The following is a 21,355-nucleotide window of genomic DNA, read 5'->3' on the forward strand; positions in this document are numbered from 1 at the left end:
CCAACAAATCAAAAAGATGTAAAAAGCTTTCTTGGTTATGCAAACTATTATCGAAGATTTATTGAAAACTTTAGTATGATAGTTTTGCCTTTGTTTAAACTTCTTGCAAAATATGTATCCTTCAATTGGAATGAGGCTTGTCAAAATGCTTTTGAGAAACTAAAAGAGAAACTAAGCACTGCTCTAGTTTTAAGGGGACCCAATTGGACTTTACCTTTTCACATCTCAACTGATGCATCTGATACAACAATAGGGGCTTCATTAGGGTAGAAAGAAGATGCTTTAACTTATGTCATTTACTTTATCAGTAAAAATTTGACTCCTGCTGAACTCAACTATACAGTAACAGAAAAGGAAATGAGTGCAATTATACATGCGGTGAACAAATTTCGCCACTACATAACCGGATATGAAGTCCTCGTTCAAATAGATCACTCTGCCATTAGATACTTAATGAACAAACCTATTATTAGTGGCAGGATCACCAAATGTTTACTCTTACTGTAGGAATTTAATCTCACCATACTAGACAGACCAGGGAAAGAGAACCAGGTAGCAGATTACTTTTCTAGACTACAAAATCCAAGTGAAGTTGTCCAAGTTGAAGATTCATTTCCTAATGAACACTTGTTTTCAATTTCAGTGTTAACTCCATGGTATGTTGATTTAGCTAATTACTTGTCCACAGGAAAAGTACCTCCATTTTTCAGTTCAAAGGAGAAGAAAAGGCTCATCAAACAAAGCGCAAGATATTCATGGGTTAATGGCGATTTGTTTTACACTGGTTATGATATGATCATTAGAAGATGCATTAGAGAGGATGAAATTATTGATATACTAACATCATGCCATGATCAACCTTATGGTGGCCATTTTGCAGCTAAGAGGACAACACACAAAATTCTTAGCCTTGGCTACTATTGGCCATCAATTTTCAAAGATTCAAAGAAGTATGTAAGAAGTTGTGACAACTGCCAACGCATGGGCAGACCAACCACCTCCGATGAGATGCCACTACAGCCACAAGTACATCTAGAGCCATTTGAAAAATGGGCTCTCGACTTTGTTGGACCCATCAATCCACCATCCAAAGGTAAGAAGTACATTCTTGTATGTACCGATTATGTGACTAAATGGGCTGAAGCAAAGGCACTTGTAAGGGCAACTGAACAAACAGTAGTCAATTTCCTTTTTGAAGAAATATTTGTTAGATATGGAGTGCCCAGAGAGATAGTAACAGACCAAGGGACTCAATTCACTTCTAGACTGGTTCAAGAAATTATTGACAAGTACAAAATCAAGCATAGAAGGAGTACACCTTACCATCCACAGGCCAATGTCCAAGTGGAATTTACAAACAAGACATTAGAAGGGATCATGACAAAAACAGTAGCAACAAACAGGAAGGATCGGGCCGATAAACTCAATGAAGCACTCTGGGCATACAGAATCACCTGGAAAAACACAATATGGTTTACGCCCTATCAGCTAGTGCATGGAAAAGAAGTCATGCTGCCAATAGAATTTCAAAGACATACTTATAAACTGGTTGTAGACTTAGAATAGATCTCTCTAAAGCCCAGCAAGAAAGCATCATGCAATTGAATCAATTGGACGAGATGAGACAGCAAGGAGTGCAAAGGACAACAATGATACAACAGCAAAGGAGACAGTGGCATGATAAGTTAATTAAGAAGAAAGAATTTCAAGTTGGTGACTGGGCAATACTCTTTGACTCAAAATTCAAAGATTACAAAGCTAAATTTACAACCCATTGGATGGGCCCATATGAAATCATTGAAGTCTTTGAGAATGGATCAGTCAAACTCACTACAATTGACCAGGAAGGACAGACATACCTAGTGAATGGACACAGGCTAAAGATCTATCATAAGCCTGTCAACAAAGAAGATTTCATGAAGACAGTATCACAACAAAAGGAGCTACAAATAGTACAACAGTCAGTTGTAATATCTAAACCTTAATCAATTTTTGTTTTCTACATGAAAATTTAAAAAAAAAAACCAATAAAAAAAAAACATAATAATGTTTAGATATGAAAACCAGATATGGCATAGTCTAAACACGAATTATTACGAGAAAACCAAGCTTGGCTTGTAAGAATTCCTTTTTTAGTTTGAATTGCAAAATAAAAGGATTCTCAAAGAAACATGACTTGAGGACAAGTCAAATCATCAGTAGGGGAGAAGAAAGTCTGAACCTGTTCATGCTTTTCCATCTCCCTAAGTTCATCTCCAACAGAGGAAGATATTTGTCTTTACATTTTCTAATGGATTCTCAACAAGAAATGTTTTTTGTTTAGTTTTTTTAAAGGATTTGATCAAACTTTAAACATATCTCAGAAAGGAACCTGTTATATACAAATTTTCACTTTTCAGAAAGGGACCTGTTATCTACAAATTCTCATTTTTATAGAAGGGACCTGTTCTATGCACATTATCAAAATGGGACCTGTATAAATGAAGATTGCATTTGCAAAGAAGAATATTGCACCTAAAAAGAAGAAGATTGCAAAGAAGCATACTGGAATGCACCTAAGGAAAAGAGACTACACCTAAGAAAGAAATGGACACCATCACATTCTGCTATGCCTGAACATATCAAGAAACAAAAGCTAGCTTCCAAACAAAGAAATATCATAGGGCTGTAAGAATTTTCATTTTAATACTTTTAATTTCTTTTATTAATTCCAAGTTTTAAGTAGTGGTTTATGACGTTAATTGATTTTAGTTTCTAATATCTATCCTATCCTATATCATACATGCCCATTTTTATATCCTGTAGGAGTCATTCCTACTTTTAGCCTATCCTATATCATACATACCCATTTTTATATCCTGTAGGAGTCATTCCTGCTCTTAAAAATTAGATTTTCTATCCTATACATACATTTCTAATTACATTAGTCCTATTTTCTATCTTGTACATATCCCTAAAATTGATTTTTAAAGCCTATCTTGTATCCTGTACATACATTTCTAATTCAACATTCAACCTACAGTGGTAAGTACCAATAGACCTACTAAAACTAAGCACGCAAACTCAGAACTAATGAAATCAAAAACTACAAGATTAGTAGCTATCAATCAGAGGCTATAGATCCGAATTTTGGAAGAAGGGGATCAAGTCATGACGATGAAAGATTTATAAAATTTTATGGTTTTCAACCTAAAATGTTTTAAATCTGGAACATAAAATATTTGATAGACAAAGGGTATGTTATCATAATAAGGATTAACGGCTAGTTCAAAGAAATCATAATGACTTGATGCCCTCATGATTTGAAAGCACCATAATGATCTGTAGCTCTCAAGATTTTAGCAAAGGGTTTGCACCATACCCAATTTCATCATTCAAAGACTGTTGCCATAACTGCTCAGGTCGTCATTAAAAATCCCTATGTAAGGAACTGAAAGATTATCTTTAAAATATATGTTGCGTGAAGGGACCGAGGGTTCATTGCATAATCAAGTAATGAATGGAGGCAGTAAGGTTCATTACGAATGAAACCCCTATGTTAAAAACAGGGAAGTAAACATTGTATTTCTCACGGAGTATAGGTAGAAATCCGAACCTATAGAGAACGCTGCAAATTTCTCCTAGTGATTAGTAAGAGCTGTTTAACATTCTGAAGATTAGAAAGAAATCATCTTTGAAATACGTAGGGGTATAGCATTACGAGTATGTTGACAATAACAATGTCAACATACAAGTAAGAGGGCCATGACATAGGGAGATTTTGTAGAATCGGTTGAAGGGCATTTCAATTTAATTGACAGAGTCATCCACTAAAACAGAGACACGCATAGCACTCAGGCTTAGGTAGTTTTCTTATCGAAACTATGGTGAATTTTTACAGCATAAGGGAAATGCAGTAAATTTTTACAAACTATGGTAAAAAAAAATCACAACTATAAATTCTTCTTACAGCACAAGGTAACCGAAGGTAAAAAAATTTCTCATGGCAAACCGAACAGAGCCATAACAATTTGACCCTTCCAAATACCATAAGGACTGTGTATACATTTTTAGGGCAAAACAATGGCTGACATTCTTAGAAAAATTCAATGGGCACAATGAGCTAACAGCAAGGGAGTTTGCCTCTTCATTCACTAGAGAGAGGGCCATTGTAGGAAACTTGTCTTTTAGGGTCTCAGAAGACACAATTGCTCAAGCAATAGGCATAAGCCCAAAAGGGGAGAATTATTTTAAAACCAAGTAGTTCAAGGAGAAAACATGGACACATTTCATATCCAGGACAAGGGTATCATCAGTTGACTGGAAATCAGGGATTCCTAGGAGTTGGCTCATTCATCCATGGGATGAAATAGTCTATGTCATTCAAAAATTTATAATCTGTGAGGGAAGATACAGCATTTTATTTCTTTATCATATCAAATTGTTAATGCATCTAAGAGGAGACTACATTATAAGCTTGCCTTATTTTCTTTTGCAAAGCTTGACTAAGATGTCTAAGACCATACAAAATCAAAGGAAAAACAAGGATAGGAGCCTATATTGTTTTGGTTTGGTAAAAATCTTAATTGAATTTGAACTACAAAAGATAAGTGTGACATGGAAGAAATTATTGGTGACTAATGAGTTTATGGCAGATGAGGAGCAAGCAAAGCAACGGAATTCATAGGAAGAACAACAGAATTTAAAGGAAGGGTAGCAACATGCAGAGCTATTGATTGATGTAGATGCTATAGAGGAAGACTTTTCAGTGCACAGACTAAGTAACTATGTTCCATCCAGCAGCAGTATCAAAACAAGGAGAATGGTAAGAGAGGAGGCTAAGAGGGCTAAATAGGATAAAATTTTCTCCACTTACACAAGGAGGTCCAGAAAGACTAAGTTTGGTCGGAAAAGGAAAATAGTAGAGGAAGATGATATTCTACAACAACCACAGTATGACTACATACAAGGATTGGAAAGTAAAGACAAGGAAAAGGAACAACAAGAACATAAATTCTCAGGTAAAAAGAAAAGAAAACTAGAAAGGAAAGTTGAGAAATTACAGCAGCAGCTTATGGAATCAGAAGTTTTGGAAAGAGTGGTGAAAAGAGAAAATGAAACACTCAAAATACAAAGCAAAAAGTTTCAAGATGAAAATGAAAAATTTAAAAAGAAGGTTAAGAAACTCACAACCTATAAAATGAAAATCTGTAGGAAGGCCTATAAACTTTACGAGCAAAAGAAGGAAATTGAAACCAAGTATAAAATCTTGAAGACAGAGTATAAAGCCCAAATGAACATCAATGCTTTACTTCAGGCAGTAGAAGTAGAGGCAGAAGGAAAAATTTGACAGGTTAGAATTCATTTGCATGAGGACATGCAAAATCCCGAGTTTGGGGGAATGTTGGTATCAAATTATGATTGTCCATTCCACTTAAAAATCCTCTTTTGATTATCATTTTTTACCATCTAACCTTCATATTCCAGCTATAATCCTTAGAAACTAAATGATATGATGTCATTATCATTATTTTTAGCTTGAAATTAATTTTTGAAATTATTGTGTTAAAAATGACATTTTTCATAAAATTACAAGTTGTAACTTCCTGTAATTGCTCCATTGTTTGACATGTTGCATAGCAGGTGGGCGAATTTGAAGATTGTGGGCATGAACAAAAATGTATACATATGTTAGATTACCTATCCACTTTCGATTTTGAAGAAAATAGGTGTCCGGTCAACGCTAGACAAGCCCAGCCACTTCAGCAGAATTTCCAGATTTTGTGAAGAAAATAATTTCTATTTTGAGAATTTTTGCATAAATGAAGGAACTGATTCAATTTCGACCTTCTGGGATGTAATTAATAGAATTCTGTTAGGATAATATGGAGGATGAATAGCTTCTTTTGTTAGATAATTTGTGATAAATAATCTAGGAGGAGAAACTATGTTTTTGCTAGATTTTGGACACATGAAAGTACAGTTTGTGCATTTTTAATTTCCAGACTTAATACAGACTTCACGATCAAGTTTATGCCTTCAGATCTAATAGTCATATTCTTCTGAATCGTTTTTCAGTGTGCTTGTGAAGTGTTCAAGGGCCCTCATCACTACGCTAGACTCCGTCCCTTGATGCTTATTGGGTGGCCCCTCTCAAATAAGTAACTAAAGGTTGGTCGAGCCATGCTTCGCATCCTCTCCTTATCAGTCGAGCATGCATATGCATCCTTATGGTCGAGCCCCTGCCGGTGATGGCGACATACACTCTGTCATCAAGTTTCTTTACTAGTTGCATAGATAGATTTAAAACCCAGAGATTATTTTATGTGCTATAAGGAAAATTATGTGATTAAAATTGTTAATTGGAAAGGATTTGCATTCGTTGTGAAAGGAGCCTTGTAAAAGGACTCAACCAATAATGATCTTGAAGATTGACATATATATGCTTGCTGTTGTATAATTTCGATATCTGCTTAAGATTAAATTTAATTTCAAAGATAGTTCATTGTTTGATTTCCAAGTGATTCAGATTTGTAATTGTTAAATTCAATTTTCAATTAGATAAGTGATTCTTGTAAGAGATTCAACTATCATTGGTTTGCAACGTTACTTATCTTATTTGTTTCTTGAATTATTTAAGGTGTTGAAATTTCTTTGAATTGTTATGATTTGAGGATTGGAAAGTATTCTATTGAGAAAGATTCTTGCAATGGAATGATAGGATTTTTAACCAGTCATTAATACTCTATTTTTGTTACCTAGGCAATCAGAATTTCATTAGATTTGTTTTCATCTAGATTGATGCTTAAGTGATTGAAAAACAAGAGAGGACCTCTTGTAAAAGAGCACTGTTAATTTCATTTCACTAGGCTATCATTAGAACCTTAAATCCTTCTAGATCTATATACATTAGATGAGTGCCTCTAAGTGTACTTTCCCCGGTTGATAAAGGAATTAAGAGCTTAACTTACCTTAGTAAGTAAAGACCAAACAATAAGTATCCTCCCAATGATGTTACGGGAAACATACCAAATAGTTCAAAATGGATCAATTGAAGAATGTCAGTAGTTTGGCTTTAACTTGAAGGCAATGGTCCCCTTGCAAGTTTCCCAACAGCATAACCCTACAAACTCCTTCATGAATCATGTTGAAATCGGGCATACATATAAGGCTTTGTAATGAAGGTGGAAAAATCTTCGGTGTCATAATTCATATTGAAGAGAAGTATCGCAAGCCAGGGCTCCCAAAGGACTTCCTCCAACTTGATAAAGACCATCGACCCTAAATCCAAGTGTGAATGCATCCTTAGGGTTTTTTTGCAAATAAGTTCATTTCCATCAATGAATGCTACCTTGAAGTCATTATCTTCCATCGCAGAAATAAACACCAGGTTCTTCTTCAAATCGGGAACATACAATACTTCTTGTAGATGAATGGTTTGACCTTGATTTAAGTGAAGAGTGATAGTACCTATTCCTTTCATGGGGTAGGTGGCATTATCCCTAAGTATTGTGAAAGGGATAGGTGGAATTATCCCTAAGTATTATCTCAAAATTAGTCTTCATTTCAATCACATTTGAGAGGGCCTCTTTGTACCTAGTGAAGTGCCTTGAGGCTCCACTATCAATCAACCAATGATCCAAAATATTCGAAGGAGAGGTAGTAGATAGAGCGGAAATGAGATAAAACTCATTTTTTTCTACAACATTACTTTCCTCATGCATGGAATTTCTCGTCCTTTTGGGAGGTCCACCATTTCCATGTCGAGCAGTGGGAGCATTCCTCTTTCCTTTATTGTTGAACCTGTTGTTTCTTTGATTTCCATTGCCTTTGTAATTGTTGTTGTTTTTGTCGTCATCCCTTGGATAATCCTTCTTGTGATGACACTCTCTAGCATAGTGGCCAAACCTGTTACAATTGTAACACCTTCCTTTCCTTCCTTTGAATCCCTATTTGAACCCTTGACCCTATTGTTATGTGGAATTTATGACTACATACAGAAGTATCTTCCCTAGACCTAGTGGACTAAGCTAGAACAATATAAAGAAAAGAATATAAAGTTTCCATTAGGGAAATTGAAGAATGGAAAGAGGCTTACTTGGAATTTGTCGCAAGCTCTTCTCTCCTCCCGGCTTGTAAGCTGAAATCGTAGCTCTGATTGCCATAATTAGAACCTACACATACAATCATCACAAGCCAAAGATCTATGAAATCTATGTAGAATTATCCAATTACTCTATTCAATGGTTTAGAAAAGCATTGAAATATATGAATGCAAACATAACATAAAACATATAGGAAAATGGTATACTCTTTGTATTAATATGAATAGGAGAGAGTTTACAACCAAGAATATTAGTTGATATTGTAGATATCTCCCCAAGTTTACTTCTCCTTCCTTGTTACAAATCACACCTCAATGTCACCCTACTACATGAATATGATGACTCTCTTCAATTCAAGGCAATAGCATGAGGGTATGATTGGTCTCCAAAATCCAACCCTGATGTTATAGATGGTTGTAAATTTATAGGAGAGGGATGGTAGTTTAGGAACTCTTATCCATTTACCAATCTAGGTTTAAGACTTGCTTAAGAGGGAAGTATGAACTCAAGGGATAAGAGATGAAATATTCAAGGTAAGATAAAATAGGATTCAAACTTCTTATCCAAGGTAAATGGTTAAAACAACCCTTGGAATCTTCTGGAAGAGGAATCTTTGGGATTTTTTTTAATTTTCCTGAATTTCTAGAATCAACGCACTCTCAGCAAGGGAAAACCTGTTGTTGATCCACGTTGGTGCATAATGGAGTAACTTGTTGTTGAACGTAAGTCTCTAAAGGGGTAGGGTGCATTGGGCCTTAAAAGCACTGATTTTTGGCAGTTAGACCCAGAAAATCAAGCATTTGGAAAGGTCATGCTTAGGGATTTGTGTAGGGATGATGACGTTTACATATGATGATTGATATGATTTGCAGGTCTATTGTCTAGATACGAAAAAATGGCCTATAATAGATATCCCCCTAAAGCACAAAGTCAGAAACGATAGTTTATGACTGAAGTGCTTTACCTTGTGACAAGTTCGAATTAAGAAAAGTTGGTCGAGATCATCATTTGTTACAGTACATTTAAATCATGATATATCTGTTAAGTGAGGCATACCCATGCTCAGCACATAAGCTAATCATTACATGTACAATAATCAATAAGTCATGTCAATTGCTGACAAAGTGTGGATCCATGATCGAATGATTGTCTGATCATGGCCATCATGCTTTGTAATCTTGCATTAATCCTAAAATCATAACCTAGATGGATGGAACTAGATCCGGGGTATTCTATCTCATTCACTCAATCATCTGATGTACGAGTCTAACCATGTGAATAAATGAGCTGAAGTTGAACATGGTAGACACCATCTTATTACCAGCCAATGATGTAAGTCATTAACAGGCACGAGAGAAACCATCGATGATGGGAATGTGTCTCAAGGTACTACAGTACAATCCGTATGGTGCGAATAAATAAGTTGAATTCAAACACCACACAGAATCGCTTAGTTGAAGGCCAATGATGAAAACCTGTCAAGGAAACTTATCATTGATGTATACAAGTCCTAAGGTACTGAAGGTAGAGTTTTTAAGTCAACTTCCTTGATAATGAGCTAATGTTGACAGGAAATGACTCGTCATAGGAAGGCCTTGATGTATCCCCCATCAACGACATGAAATGGGTATTATGATTTGAGACAAAATGATGTCGATGTGGAACTGGTTCAGGAACAAAAGACATGGAATGAAGGCTTAAGAGTATCGTAGAAGATAATAACTAAATGACTTCTCTTGAACACATCATTGAAACTAAATGGAGTTGGCAGCATTGACCCAAAACCGAAAGTGGAGGTTTTGATATGGTATGATGAACCAAAAGACAAGTAGATTTCCCAACCCAATAGCCACCAAGATGAATTGGAAGAGTGTCATGTTCAAGAGCGACTCGCAGCCATTAATAGTCAGAGTACCCTGTTTTCCCAATTTCCCCAACTATTTCAGGTCAATACCTCTTTATTTTTTAACAAGCTTGAGGAGGATAACATATGTTTGATATATAATTTCATCATTCGAATGAATCGCTCTGATTATATTTAAATAACCTTGAGAAGGAGTGGTTTGGTCCCGTCATGTTCGACGAGTCCATCGTTGTTTAATGCTTTTACGAGTCCAATGAAGGTACAAATCGGCTCCTTTTTCATGTTTAGAGAGTTTTAAAAAGAGGTGATAAATAAAACTCCAAAGATTCATTTTCATAGATAGCCTCTTGAGTCCGAAGAGACAGAAAACAATACTCAAGAGAACCTCTTAGACATGTTTACTAAGGTATTCTTTTTTCGTAAATAGTCTATCTCAATCTAGAAAATGGTTAAACTTATACTGAGTAGACGTCTTTTCATTTACTTTAACGAGTTTGAAAAGACAAGTGCTTGGAAATATTTTCATATTTTGAGAGTCTGAAAAGAGCTGAAAGAGGACTCCAGGGGGTTCCTTTTTTGTAAGTTTACAAACTCCGAAAAAGTGATAAAAGTGTGTTTTTGTTCAAAATGATATGTTTCAATGTAGACATCACTAAATATGTTAAACACCTACCAACCTACTCAAAACACCACCAAAGGATTAAAAATACATGTTTCATGATAAAATTGAATAATATTTAGGTCAAAACATTAAAATATTAAAAATAATGATGAAAATGACCATAAAATATGCAAAAGGTAATTCATTTTTACCAATTCACATTTTACCTCTTGGTGTGTGAGCTCTAAGTGTTTTCGCCCCCAATTTGTTGCAGTTAATTGTGACCAATCTAGTGGACCATTTTAATTGTTTACTTCTAGGTAAGAGCTATAACCTTCCTCTTTCTTTTCATGCATCCATTTTGTCATTTCATGCAATTTTTTTCAGTTTTTTAGGGCCTTAGGGCTCTAATTTCTCGCCTTAGGTCTAGCGCACCCCCAACAAGTCGAAAGGGGCACTAAAAAAGCAGAAAATACATTGAGGAGCACATTGTAATTCTCTTTCTCCCCTTAGGGGATGCGCTGAGTGCAATTCCCAAATATATTTTTCCTGTTTCTCTCAAAATTTCTCTAGTTTTTTGCATGATGTTTGTCCTAATGATCCTTCTTGTGATGTTTCAGGTGTCTACCAGAACAAAATGGATTTAATATGGAGAGAAAGAGAACATGAGGAACAATATTTAACTGCATCTAATGATCCTGCTACTATCCAGGCTTTGAGAGATTGTGGGCTCTTGAAAAAAATATGGCTTCCTGGTATGAGGCAATAGATGGAATTGTTAAGGTATCTTATTTGATCATGGGATGTTCACGCTTAGGAATTCAGAATTGGTGCACATATGCTTAAGATATAGGTGGAAGATATATACTTCTTGACAGGTATATCACAGAGAGGTGCCCCCATCTCTTTATTTGGTTCGAGGAGGGGTAGAGAGATAGTCGTGGATTACATCAATGCACGCTATAGACCGAAATATCAGCCAACCAAGGATGGGAAGATCGAGATTAAGGATGTGGTTTTATTACCTCTAATGATGATCCTATTTATCATTTCCAGATTGGCCAGCAATGTGATTCTACATTTGGCCAATAAGTCTCATATGCAGTATACTCTAGAGTGTATGGAGTTGGCAGTATTAACCTAAAGTGAGGGAGTACTAGAAAACATGAAGGAGCAACTAACCAAAGAAAATGATGGATGGTTGAATAAATTTGGCTATGGTTCGATTTTGATTTATTTTTCCTTAGAGAAGATTCCATTGCTCAATACATAGCATATTTCACTCGAGCCCATAGATCCAAGAGTCCCACGGATGAGGAGGTGGGTGGATCTCATGTCCAAACATGTAGGTCCTTCATCGATTAGTTTCACACCAGTCTTCTTCAGATGGTTGCGCATGCAACTCATTATAATAGAGTACTATCCATATGCAGGGATGGATTTCCATAGAGACTCGGAGCTCGTGCTTCCTAATGGAAAGCGATGGTGAGCCATAATTAAGACAAGAAACATTTTGACCATTTTTTATTTTTTAAGTTTTACAAAAAAAAATTGATTTTTTATGTATATGAGACTAAACCATTGATTTTTTCACATGAAAATATTGGACTCGTTTGACCTTTGGTTTCTTCTCATCTTCATCGTGGAAAAGACCCACAGTAGGCACTAGCAGTAGTACAAGTTGCTGCAACAGGACGAGAGGTACTACAGGATCTCAATTTAGTCAAGACCCTTGCAAAGGTTGAGCGTCACATGGAGGGGTTGACCCACGGCATAGTTGAGACTAAGATCGACCAACCTCCTATGAAACTACAATGACATACTATTGACATGCCTGGCTATATCAGTCAGCTATTGTGCAAGATGGCTTGCGTAGTGGCGTGCTACCATAAGCGTTATGATTAGTCTACCAGAAGGCTTATAGCCATATTTTATCTACATGAATATTTTGATATGATAGGCCGTGTGGCCATATGTGTCTCAGGAACATTTTTTTGTAAAACTAAACTTTGATATATATATATATATATATATATATATATATATATATATATATATATATATATACATATACATATATATATACAACTATCTTCAGTGTTTCTTATGGTTCTATTATCTTTTTAAATGTATGTGATATGTATTTAATTTATTTGACATGTGTCACAAATGTCTATTTAAAATATGATTAGTCAATGCATCTGTCAATGTGTTTATATTTCTAGAAATGTGTTGATATTGGATGAAATCAAAGTATCTTTCCAGAAGGAAAACCTTTAAGAGCATACGAAGCATAGTTGGACCCTAACTGAACAGACATTAGTGAATTGTAGTACTACAAGTTGTGAATCGATTCTGATAACTATACGGAGAATACCATGGGAAATAGCATCCGACAATAGTTTGATCACTGCATTATACTCACCGATGTTATTTGTAGATTTAATGATACAAATCCATTGTAAACTCACTACGGAGCATAAATAGCCCATGTTGCGGAAGAGAGGCTTTGAGTACTACGATTAGCACCATCGACATAACCAACATATAGTTCGAGGTATGTCGACATCTGCAAACCAAATGTAAATAAGATTAACATAAATCGTAGGAAACTCTGAAGGAAACACACTCAACCCACTTATATACAACATTTACATAGTGCACTACGCAAAAACTCAAGCATAGTATTTCTTAAGGTACAACCCATTTCTAGGTTACGCCAATGGAACTCCACCGAAATCAATAAGATCATAGGTCCCTTTAGCAAGAACTTTTTTACAATGTATGGACCTAGCCACATTGGCTCAAACTTCCTTGATCCTAATTTATCAGACTCTTGATCATATAACAAGACAAGGTCTCCTTTTGAGAAGACACAAGGCTTGACACTCTTGTCATATTGCGCCTTGATACATTTCTTATGGGCTACATTAGCCATCACGGCATCACACCAAGTTTCATATAAGTGTGTCATATGTAAGAGACATTCCTCTTCCGCAGAAGTGGCAGGGAGGAGTTCAACAGAAAGTTTGAGTGACGAAATTTCACCTTCAATTGGAAGGATTGCTTCCAGACCATAAACCAATTAGAATTGTGTGAACCTGGTATAATTCCTAATGGAGGTTCGATACGCCCACAAGGTCGCATAAAGGATCAGATTCCAGTATGATTTGTGGACCCCTATCATACATTAAAGCATATTTTTTAGAACCTTATTGATTGCCTCAACTTGCCCATTTGCGTAAGAGTAGTAGGGAATGGAACTCTCATGGGAGAGTCCCATCTTGGTAGTTAGTTTGGACATCATGTGATTGTGAAAATGTTTTCCATGGCCTGTAACTATAGCCTATGGAACACCAAACTGTGAAATTACATGATTGAATAAAACAAGAGTAGTTGTTTCGCTGGTGTTATTGTATGTAGGAAACGCATTGGCCCACTTGGTAAGATAGTCAACCGCTACGATGATATAGTCATTCCCCCTGACCGAGTGAAGGTTACATGTCATGAAATCAATGCCCCATTTTGCAAAAGGACCAATGACGCTAACATGATGCAAAGGAGCGGGTGGAGTATGAGTCTTTCAATCGTATATCTGGCATGCATGACACTTTTGGATGGCAAGGATGCAATTGCGAAATATGGTAGGTCAAAAGTGACCAGCATGCAGGATCTCTATGTGATGGCATAACCACACATATGACCACCACATGCCCTGGAATGGAATTCATTTAGAACTTTTTCAGCCTCCTAATGTGTGAGGCACCTTCGAAAAACTGTAGTGATACCACGATGATAAAGGGTGTCGCCAATTATAATATAATTTTTGGCTTGATATCGGATACGTCGTTGCTCAAAGCAAGAGGTACCGGACCGAAAAGTATGGGTCTGGAGATATATGATATTGTCTCCATACCACGGTTCAGATGACGCGATCAGGAACAATGAATCATCTGGAATAGTATCACCAGACATTGTTTCAGTTTCAGCAATGGGAAGGTCGCAAATTAGCTCAGCAAAAAAGAAATATTTCGTGGACTTAGATTTGATGAACTCTACATCAAACTCTTGTCGGATGACAATCCACTTAGAGTATTTACCCCCCAGCAACTGTCGTGAAAAGATGTACGTCATGGTGTTATAATTGGAAACAACCATATTTTCGAGGAGCAGTATGTAATGGCAAAACCTTTGGACATCTTGGATAGCGCCAAAGCTAACATTTCAACATGAGTATATATTACTGAGATTTTGACTCAAGTAATAAATAGGAGGTTCAATCCCTACATCATCCTCCTGGAAAAATACCATTGTGATGGTAGTAACTGTAGCAACAAGGCACAAGAAGTAATCACATTGGTAATCTGGGGGATATAACAAGGATGCCTGAATCAGAACATCTTTCAAGGCATCGAATGTCTTTTGAGCAATGTCATCCCAATGGAAGGGAACCCCTTTCTTTAACAAGTGATTAAATCCTTTTGTTATTTTTTCGTAGTTGGGAATGAAACTCTAAAGAAAGTTATCCTTCCCTAGGAGTTGTTGAAGCTGAAGGAGGGAAGAAGGAGCAGGCAAATCAATGATTTCCTGAAATTTCAATGGGTCAATACAAATTACATGTTTCGATATGACGAAAATGAGAATTCAACTAGAAATCACACAAAAAACACACTTGTGTGGATTGAGTCAAATGTCATAATGTCTACAACATAAAAATATGGCCCTAATTCAATGGGTCAATACAGATTACATGTTTCGATATGACGAAAATGAGAATTCAACTAGAAATCACACAAAAAACACACTTGTGTGGATTGAGTCAAATGTCATAATGTCTACAACATAAAAATATGGCCCTAAGATGCATCGGGTCATCAACTGGATGTTTCGAGTGAGCAGCAAAATCGTCCAAATATGGTTGCATAATATGTGTGATGTCATGGAAGGAATAATTCATTTCCCTATGAAACATAGCCCCAACATTCTTCATTCTGAAAGGGAGCTTTCAATACTCAAATGTTCCCCAAGGAAATATGAACGCAGTCTTATGCTAGTCCATCAGGATGTTGATCTAATTATAACCGGAGAAGCCATCCATAAATGAAAATATCTCACAGTCAGCACAATCATCAAAAATCTAGTCGATGAACAGGGTGGGATAATTGTCCTTCAAATAAGCATGACTAATTTCTTGATAATTGACACACATACAAATTATCCCATGTTTCTTCATGATAGGAACAATGTTAGACATCCAATCAGTTAGAGGTATTGGGTAGATGAAACCAATGCGTAGAAGTTTTTAAACTTCGACTTTAATAGTGGAAGCTTCTTAAGATGCACTGGATAGAGGCACTACCAAACAGGTTTAGCATCAAGATACATCTTAATTTCATGCACAACGATTTTCAGATCTATATTTGGAATCTCCTCATAATACTAGGCGAAAAAGTCTCTAAACTCCTTGAGAAAGGCTTTATAGGTCTTGATCTCATCGGGAGAGAAATATGCACCATTATGTAGATTCTCCACAATGTCAGATTTGATCGAAATATCGTGAGTAATAGTATCTTCAATATTCGACAAGTTCTTATCATAATCGACATCATGAATGGATAAGTAATTCATAGACAACTCAATGATATTGGGTCAATATAATTCACTAAGATTATCCTCGTAGGAATCTGGAAAGGAGGAATGATGGTGATGATCGCCCCATGGTGCATGGTCTGGCATCATGATCTCCATGATGCTCTCATTGGTAGAAAATGTACAAGAGAAAGGATTATGTAACGACCAAAAGTCATATACGTAGCAGAAATCTTTAAAATACTTCAAAGACATAAATGTCCATTGTAAAACATGTAACTATATATTGAATATTGTATAAGAATTGATATGAGATATGAGATGATTAAAAAATGAGAATGAGGGTCTACTTATATACCCTAAATAGGTTCCCTTTCATAATGGTCATGTCTCTAATACATGCCTCTTCATTACTAACTAACTAACCATTAGTTAATTAATTATTATTTATTATTATTATATTTTTATTTTTATATATTATTTTTATATGAATTATATGCATAACATTACATCTCTCTTCAAGAAGTTTTGTCCTGAAAGCTTACTGAGAATATCTTCTCATCTCTAAACTTTCATCTTTGTTGATACAAGATGATATGATGAGTGATAAACAAAATTGTCGTATTGAGAACGGATCAGACCATCCGAGATTAATCTTATGTGGAACCTTCTGATCTCTAGAAATTTGTGATGAATAGTTATCGTAGAACTAGATTCTGTAAACTTCAGTATTCTTGGGAGCATAAATTTGTTGTTTATGTTTTGAGTGATACTGGTACGTATATTGATTCAAAATTCTGCTCTTGTGATTCAGATGTCGATAAATAGTTCTTCTGGTTGGAATTTCCCTTATCATGTTATTGTTTGTTTCTTGATTTCCTTCAGGTGTTGTTGTTGTTGAGTTGGCTACTTAATCATCATTTGGAATGTCCATCATTTGAAATGCAACTTCTTCATGTGTCTTCACTTCAATAGGTTTATCCTATACTTGAGTTACAATTTTGACTAGATCAGTATTTGTTTCTTTATCTTCAACTTGGACTGAAAATACTGGAGGCTTCGATACTACTTCTTGAAGTTGCTCTAACTTGTCATTTAGTGATTTCTTATCACTTTTAAGATTTTTTATTTGTGTAAGTAAGGATTGGTTATAATTCCTTAGACGTGAAAGTTCGTCATTTTCTGAATCGTTGACTTTGTCCTTAGTATCTTTCTCTTTATCTTTTAAATTTTTTATGTGCTCTAATAATTTTTTATTAAGGGTTTTTAGGCACATTTTCATTTTCTTTTTTTGATAGATTCTCCTTTAGTTCCTTAGCATAACCTTCCTTTTCTTGTTTTATTCTTTATTTCTTAACCTTGGATTTTTTTATCTGTGAAAGTAATTTCTCATTGTGGTCCCTTAGATGCCAAATTCTTCATTTCTTTCTATTGATTTTTCATGAAACCAATCTTCAATATCTTTATATTTCTTCTTCGATGCTTCGTTATTTTGTTCAAGTTTTTCGATTTCTTCCTTTAATCATTTTATTTGCATCTGCTCATTGTCTTGAATTTCTTCTGTGCTAAATAATCTCCCACGCCTTGGACAATGTAAATTGCAATTTTTTTTAATATATGTATATCCAATTTCGTCTAGACAACTTGGACATTTAGTCCAAAATAGTGATTGTTGTGTGGGACTCATCTTGACTACTTACTTCATTCTTTTTGAATTAGGCTCCATTTTTTTCTTAAACTCTCTTCTTTTTTTATAATTTATTTAACATTTTTTTCCCTTTTTTACTTTATTTTGTTTTTTTTTTTTTATAAACTTTTTTTTTCTATATATATTTATAATCTTTCTTTTTCTTTTTGAAAAGTTACAACCCTAGTGAAACTTGGTTATTCACCTCTTTGGGGTATAATATAAAATATATGTCCACTTATGTGTCTTTGACTCGGTTAATTTTCTCCGTGTAAAATTAAAACTTACCATTCACATAGAGATATTTTGTATTCCTTTTGTTCTTCTTTTACCTTGAAAATACCATGGGCAATTACCATGGGTTGCTAAAACTTCGACCTTGTTAACTACTTAATGAAGAATCAAGATAATATTATCTACTCTTCCTTCTCTTACGTATAGCTTTAAATATATTTGGAAATATTCCCTTTTGACTTTATCATGCACTTTTTATCAATAATGTAGAACATTTATATATATATATGAATGTTCTCCTTCAAAATTTACATTGGACTATGTTTTTTTTTTACTAGAATATTTTTTATATAATTTTTTTCTTTAAAAATTTTTTTTAATCTTTATATGTACTTCTTTTTTTTCTTTTCTCTTTTTTTTAATGGCCAAAGCCTTGAATGACGAAACAAAGAAACTCAAAATTTGTGTAGTAAAACGCTTCAATTGTGACGACAACAAGGTTGAAGAGGAATTAATTTCCAAAGGTCAGATCAGACTGGTTCTCTTTAGTGGTTGAGCGTCCAGAGGATCGAACAGCTCTGATACCAATGTAAAGACCAAAAGTCGTATATGCAACAGAAATATTTAAAATACTTCAAAAACATAAATATCCATTGTAAGACATGTAACTGTATATTGAATATTGTATAAGAATTTATATGAGATATGAGATGATTACAAATGAGAATGAGGGTCTGCTTATATACCCTAGGCAAGTGCCATTTCATGAATGGTCATGTCTCTAAGACATGCCTCTTCATTACTAACTATCCATTAGTTAATTAATTATTATTTATTATTATTATATTTGTATTTATATTTATATTTATTATTTTTATATGAATTATATTCATAATAGATCAGAGGATGTGCCATAATATAAGGAATTATCAACCCAATTGACCAAATAGGATGGATCATAATGAGTTGCAGATGCCAAATAAGTGGTTTCATAGTCGAGCTCAATGGGGTTGAGCGGCATATGGTCACCAAATTCATCGATATTAGACTCATATAATACAATCCATGGATCAACTAGAGTAGTACAAGAAGATATCATGTTGATATAGGCAAATGAAGTAGATTTTTTGGGAAGTGAAGGAGGAGGAACCGAAAAGGTTCCCATAAGAGAGGAATCCTTAAGCATTCCAACCCCGACATGCTGATATAGGTGAGGGATTTCCCCCACGAGAGGGATGCTTCCAGTAATTTGAGAATCGGTGGCAAAGAAAGTGAGTTGATCAATGGCTACTATGCCACCCTTGTGAGGAAAGTCGATAATTCCAAAATATGTCAAAACAACCGCAGCCATGGAATAAACAAGCGTACGAACCAATAAAAGATTGTAATCTAGTGGTCCACAGATAACTTCAACTTCCATGGATACAGTCTTGCTGCCTAATTATACTTGTATCGAATTCAAAATTCCACAAGGTTTGTAGCTTCTTCCATCAAAATCCTTCAGAGTGCTCGATGAATGACTAACTAGGGAGAACCAATGGCCTTCCAACAAGATAGAGACATAATATAGTTTAAGGCTCCCTCATCCACAATGGAACGATGGATTTTATTACCATGAACAACAACCTGGATCATGAAAGATAATTGAGTCGGAAGTCGAGGTGTATGATTCTCATGGTTAAAAACTACTAGGTTGGAATCTGAGGGATCAATAAATCCAATTGCAGAAAGCAAAGCCTTCTTTTGGGCGGGACACTTTTGCAACACCTCAAGAGCCGACATAGCTGAAGGAGATTGATCCAGATCCTCAACTATGTTATAATTCTTAGCGGCTCTCGCATGAGGGTTGAAAGCAAATTTATGGATAATGCATTTGGGAGGCTTAGTCGTTAATATAGTAGGTATGGAGTAAGATCTGATGGAGATGCAGTCGAACTGGTAGGTTGTGTTAGCTACCTATACCAATAGGTTTCATTTTTCATGATTGACTGGGGAAGTTCCAAATATGCCCTACTTTGATGGTGCAAAGATCTCATATTTGTGTGGAAAACACCTATCTGCAGTTGTTTGGTGTTGTCCTACTCTTGAATGGGTGATCCAACAGTCTAAGTTGGGTCATGCCACATTTCAATTGTTGTTGTAGATTAGAGAAAGAAATCTGTCCAAACTGTTCAATCTTGGCATATCAGTAGTTAGGTAGAGAATGAAGGTTCCCAACTGCTTAATCTGGGGCCTTGGAAGTGATAAGGCTAGCCTTAGATAGAAAATCAAAAGAAAATGCCAAAGCAAAAGAAAAAGGCACATGAGGGTTTGCTAGTCTAAGTGCACCCTCCTTGAAGTAACAAAAAATGCTAGGCAATAGAATGGGTAGGTAGATGGGGTTGCAGAAGCATGAATTCTTTCATAACACTGGCCTAAGCAAAGGAAACACATGGTGGCCAGTGCAGATCTTCCTATTCAGCAGTTTTGTAGCAACAAAGTGAAGCATGTCTAACTTCCCAATCATCCCCCATCAAACCCCTTTCTAACATCCCAATACCACCTTTGTTCATAAGAGAAGTCAAACTCTTTTGTTGATTCTTGTTTCATAAAGAGCCACATTTCTTGTGTAAAAATCTTTTCATTTTGATCTACTCTCCTAACTAAGTTTGTTTCCTAAAAAACTTAGTCTTTGCTTCCTCTCTCCTATATCCCCATCCAATACTAACTACTAACTCTATCTATACTTAACTCCCTATGTTCCCCTTTCCCTATTACTATAGCACTATTGTGTATAAAAACCCCAAAAAATGTATATTCCCTCTCCCTTAGGCAATATAGCCTTATAGTTTCAAAGGATGGAGCACCAAGAGATTTAGGCGCAAGTTGCAAAAAAGCGCCAAAGGCGAAATCTTGGGATTAAACCAAGATCTGCTTGGTTTAATAGTCTTAACCCATTTTTGCGAATAAATGCCAAAAACCCATTTTGCCTATAAAACGCCGCAAAAACCCATATTTTTCTTGATCTCCAAAGTCCCGCCCAGGCGCGCTTTTCGATAAAAATCATTTATTTAATATCAGCGCCCCGCCGTATCGCCCGATCACATCAGTGCCCCGTCGACCGTCGGATCTGGGCCCTCCCATCCGACGGCTCCCAGTGATTTCAGACCGCTCCCGATGGCGGTACGTTACCTCCCGAAAAGTGTCAGAGGGTGACGTCAGGGCTCGGCCACGCGTCGTTCCCAAATTGTATCGGGAGGCCGCCTGCCAAAACCGTTCCCGTACAACAAGCGGTCCGATATTACCGCTTACCGCCT

Source organism: Pinus tabuliformis, chromosome 4_2 (genome assembly GCF_031772625.1).
Source record: "Pinus tabuliformis cultivar Carrire ecotype Pingquan chromosome 4_2, CPIR1, whole genome shotgun sequence".
Classification (NCBI taxonomy): Eukaryota; Viridiplantae; Streptophyta; class Pinopsida; order Pinales; family Pinaceae; genus Pinus; species Pinus tabuliformis.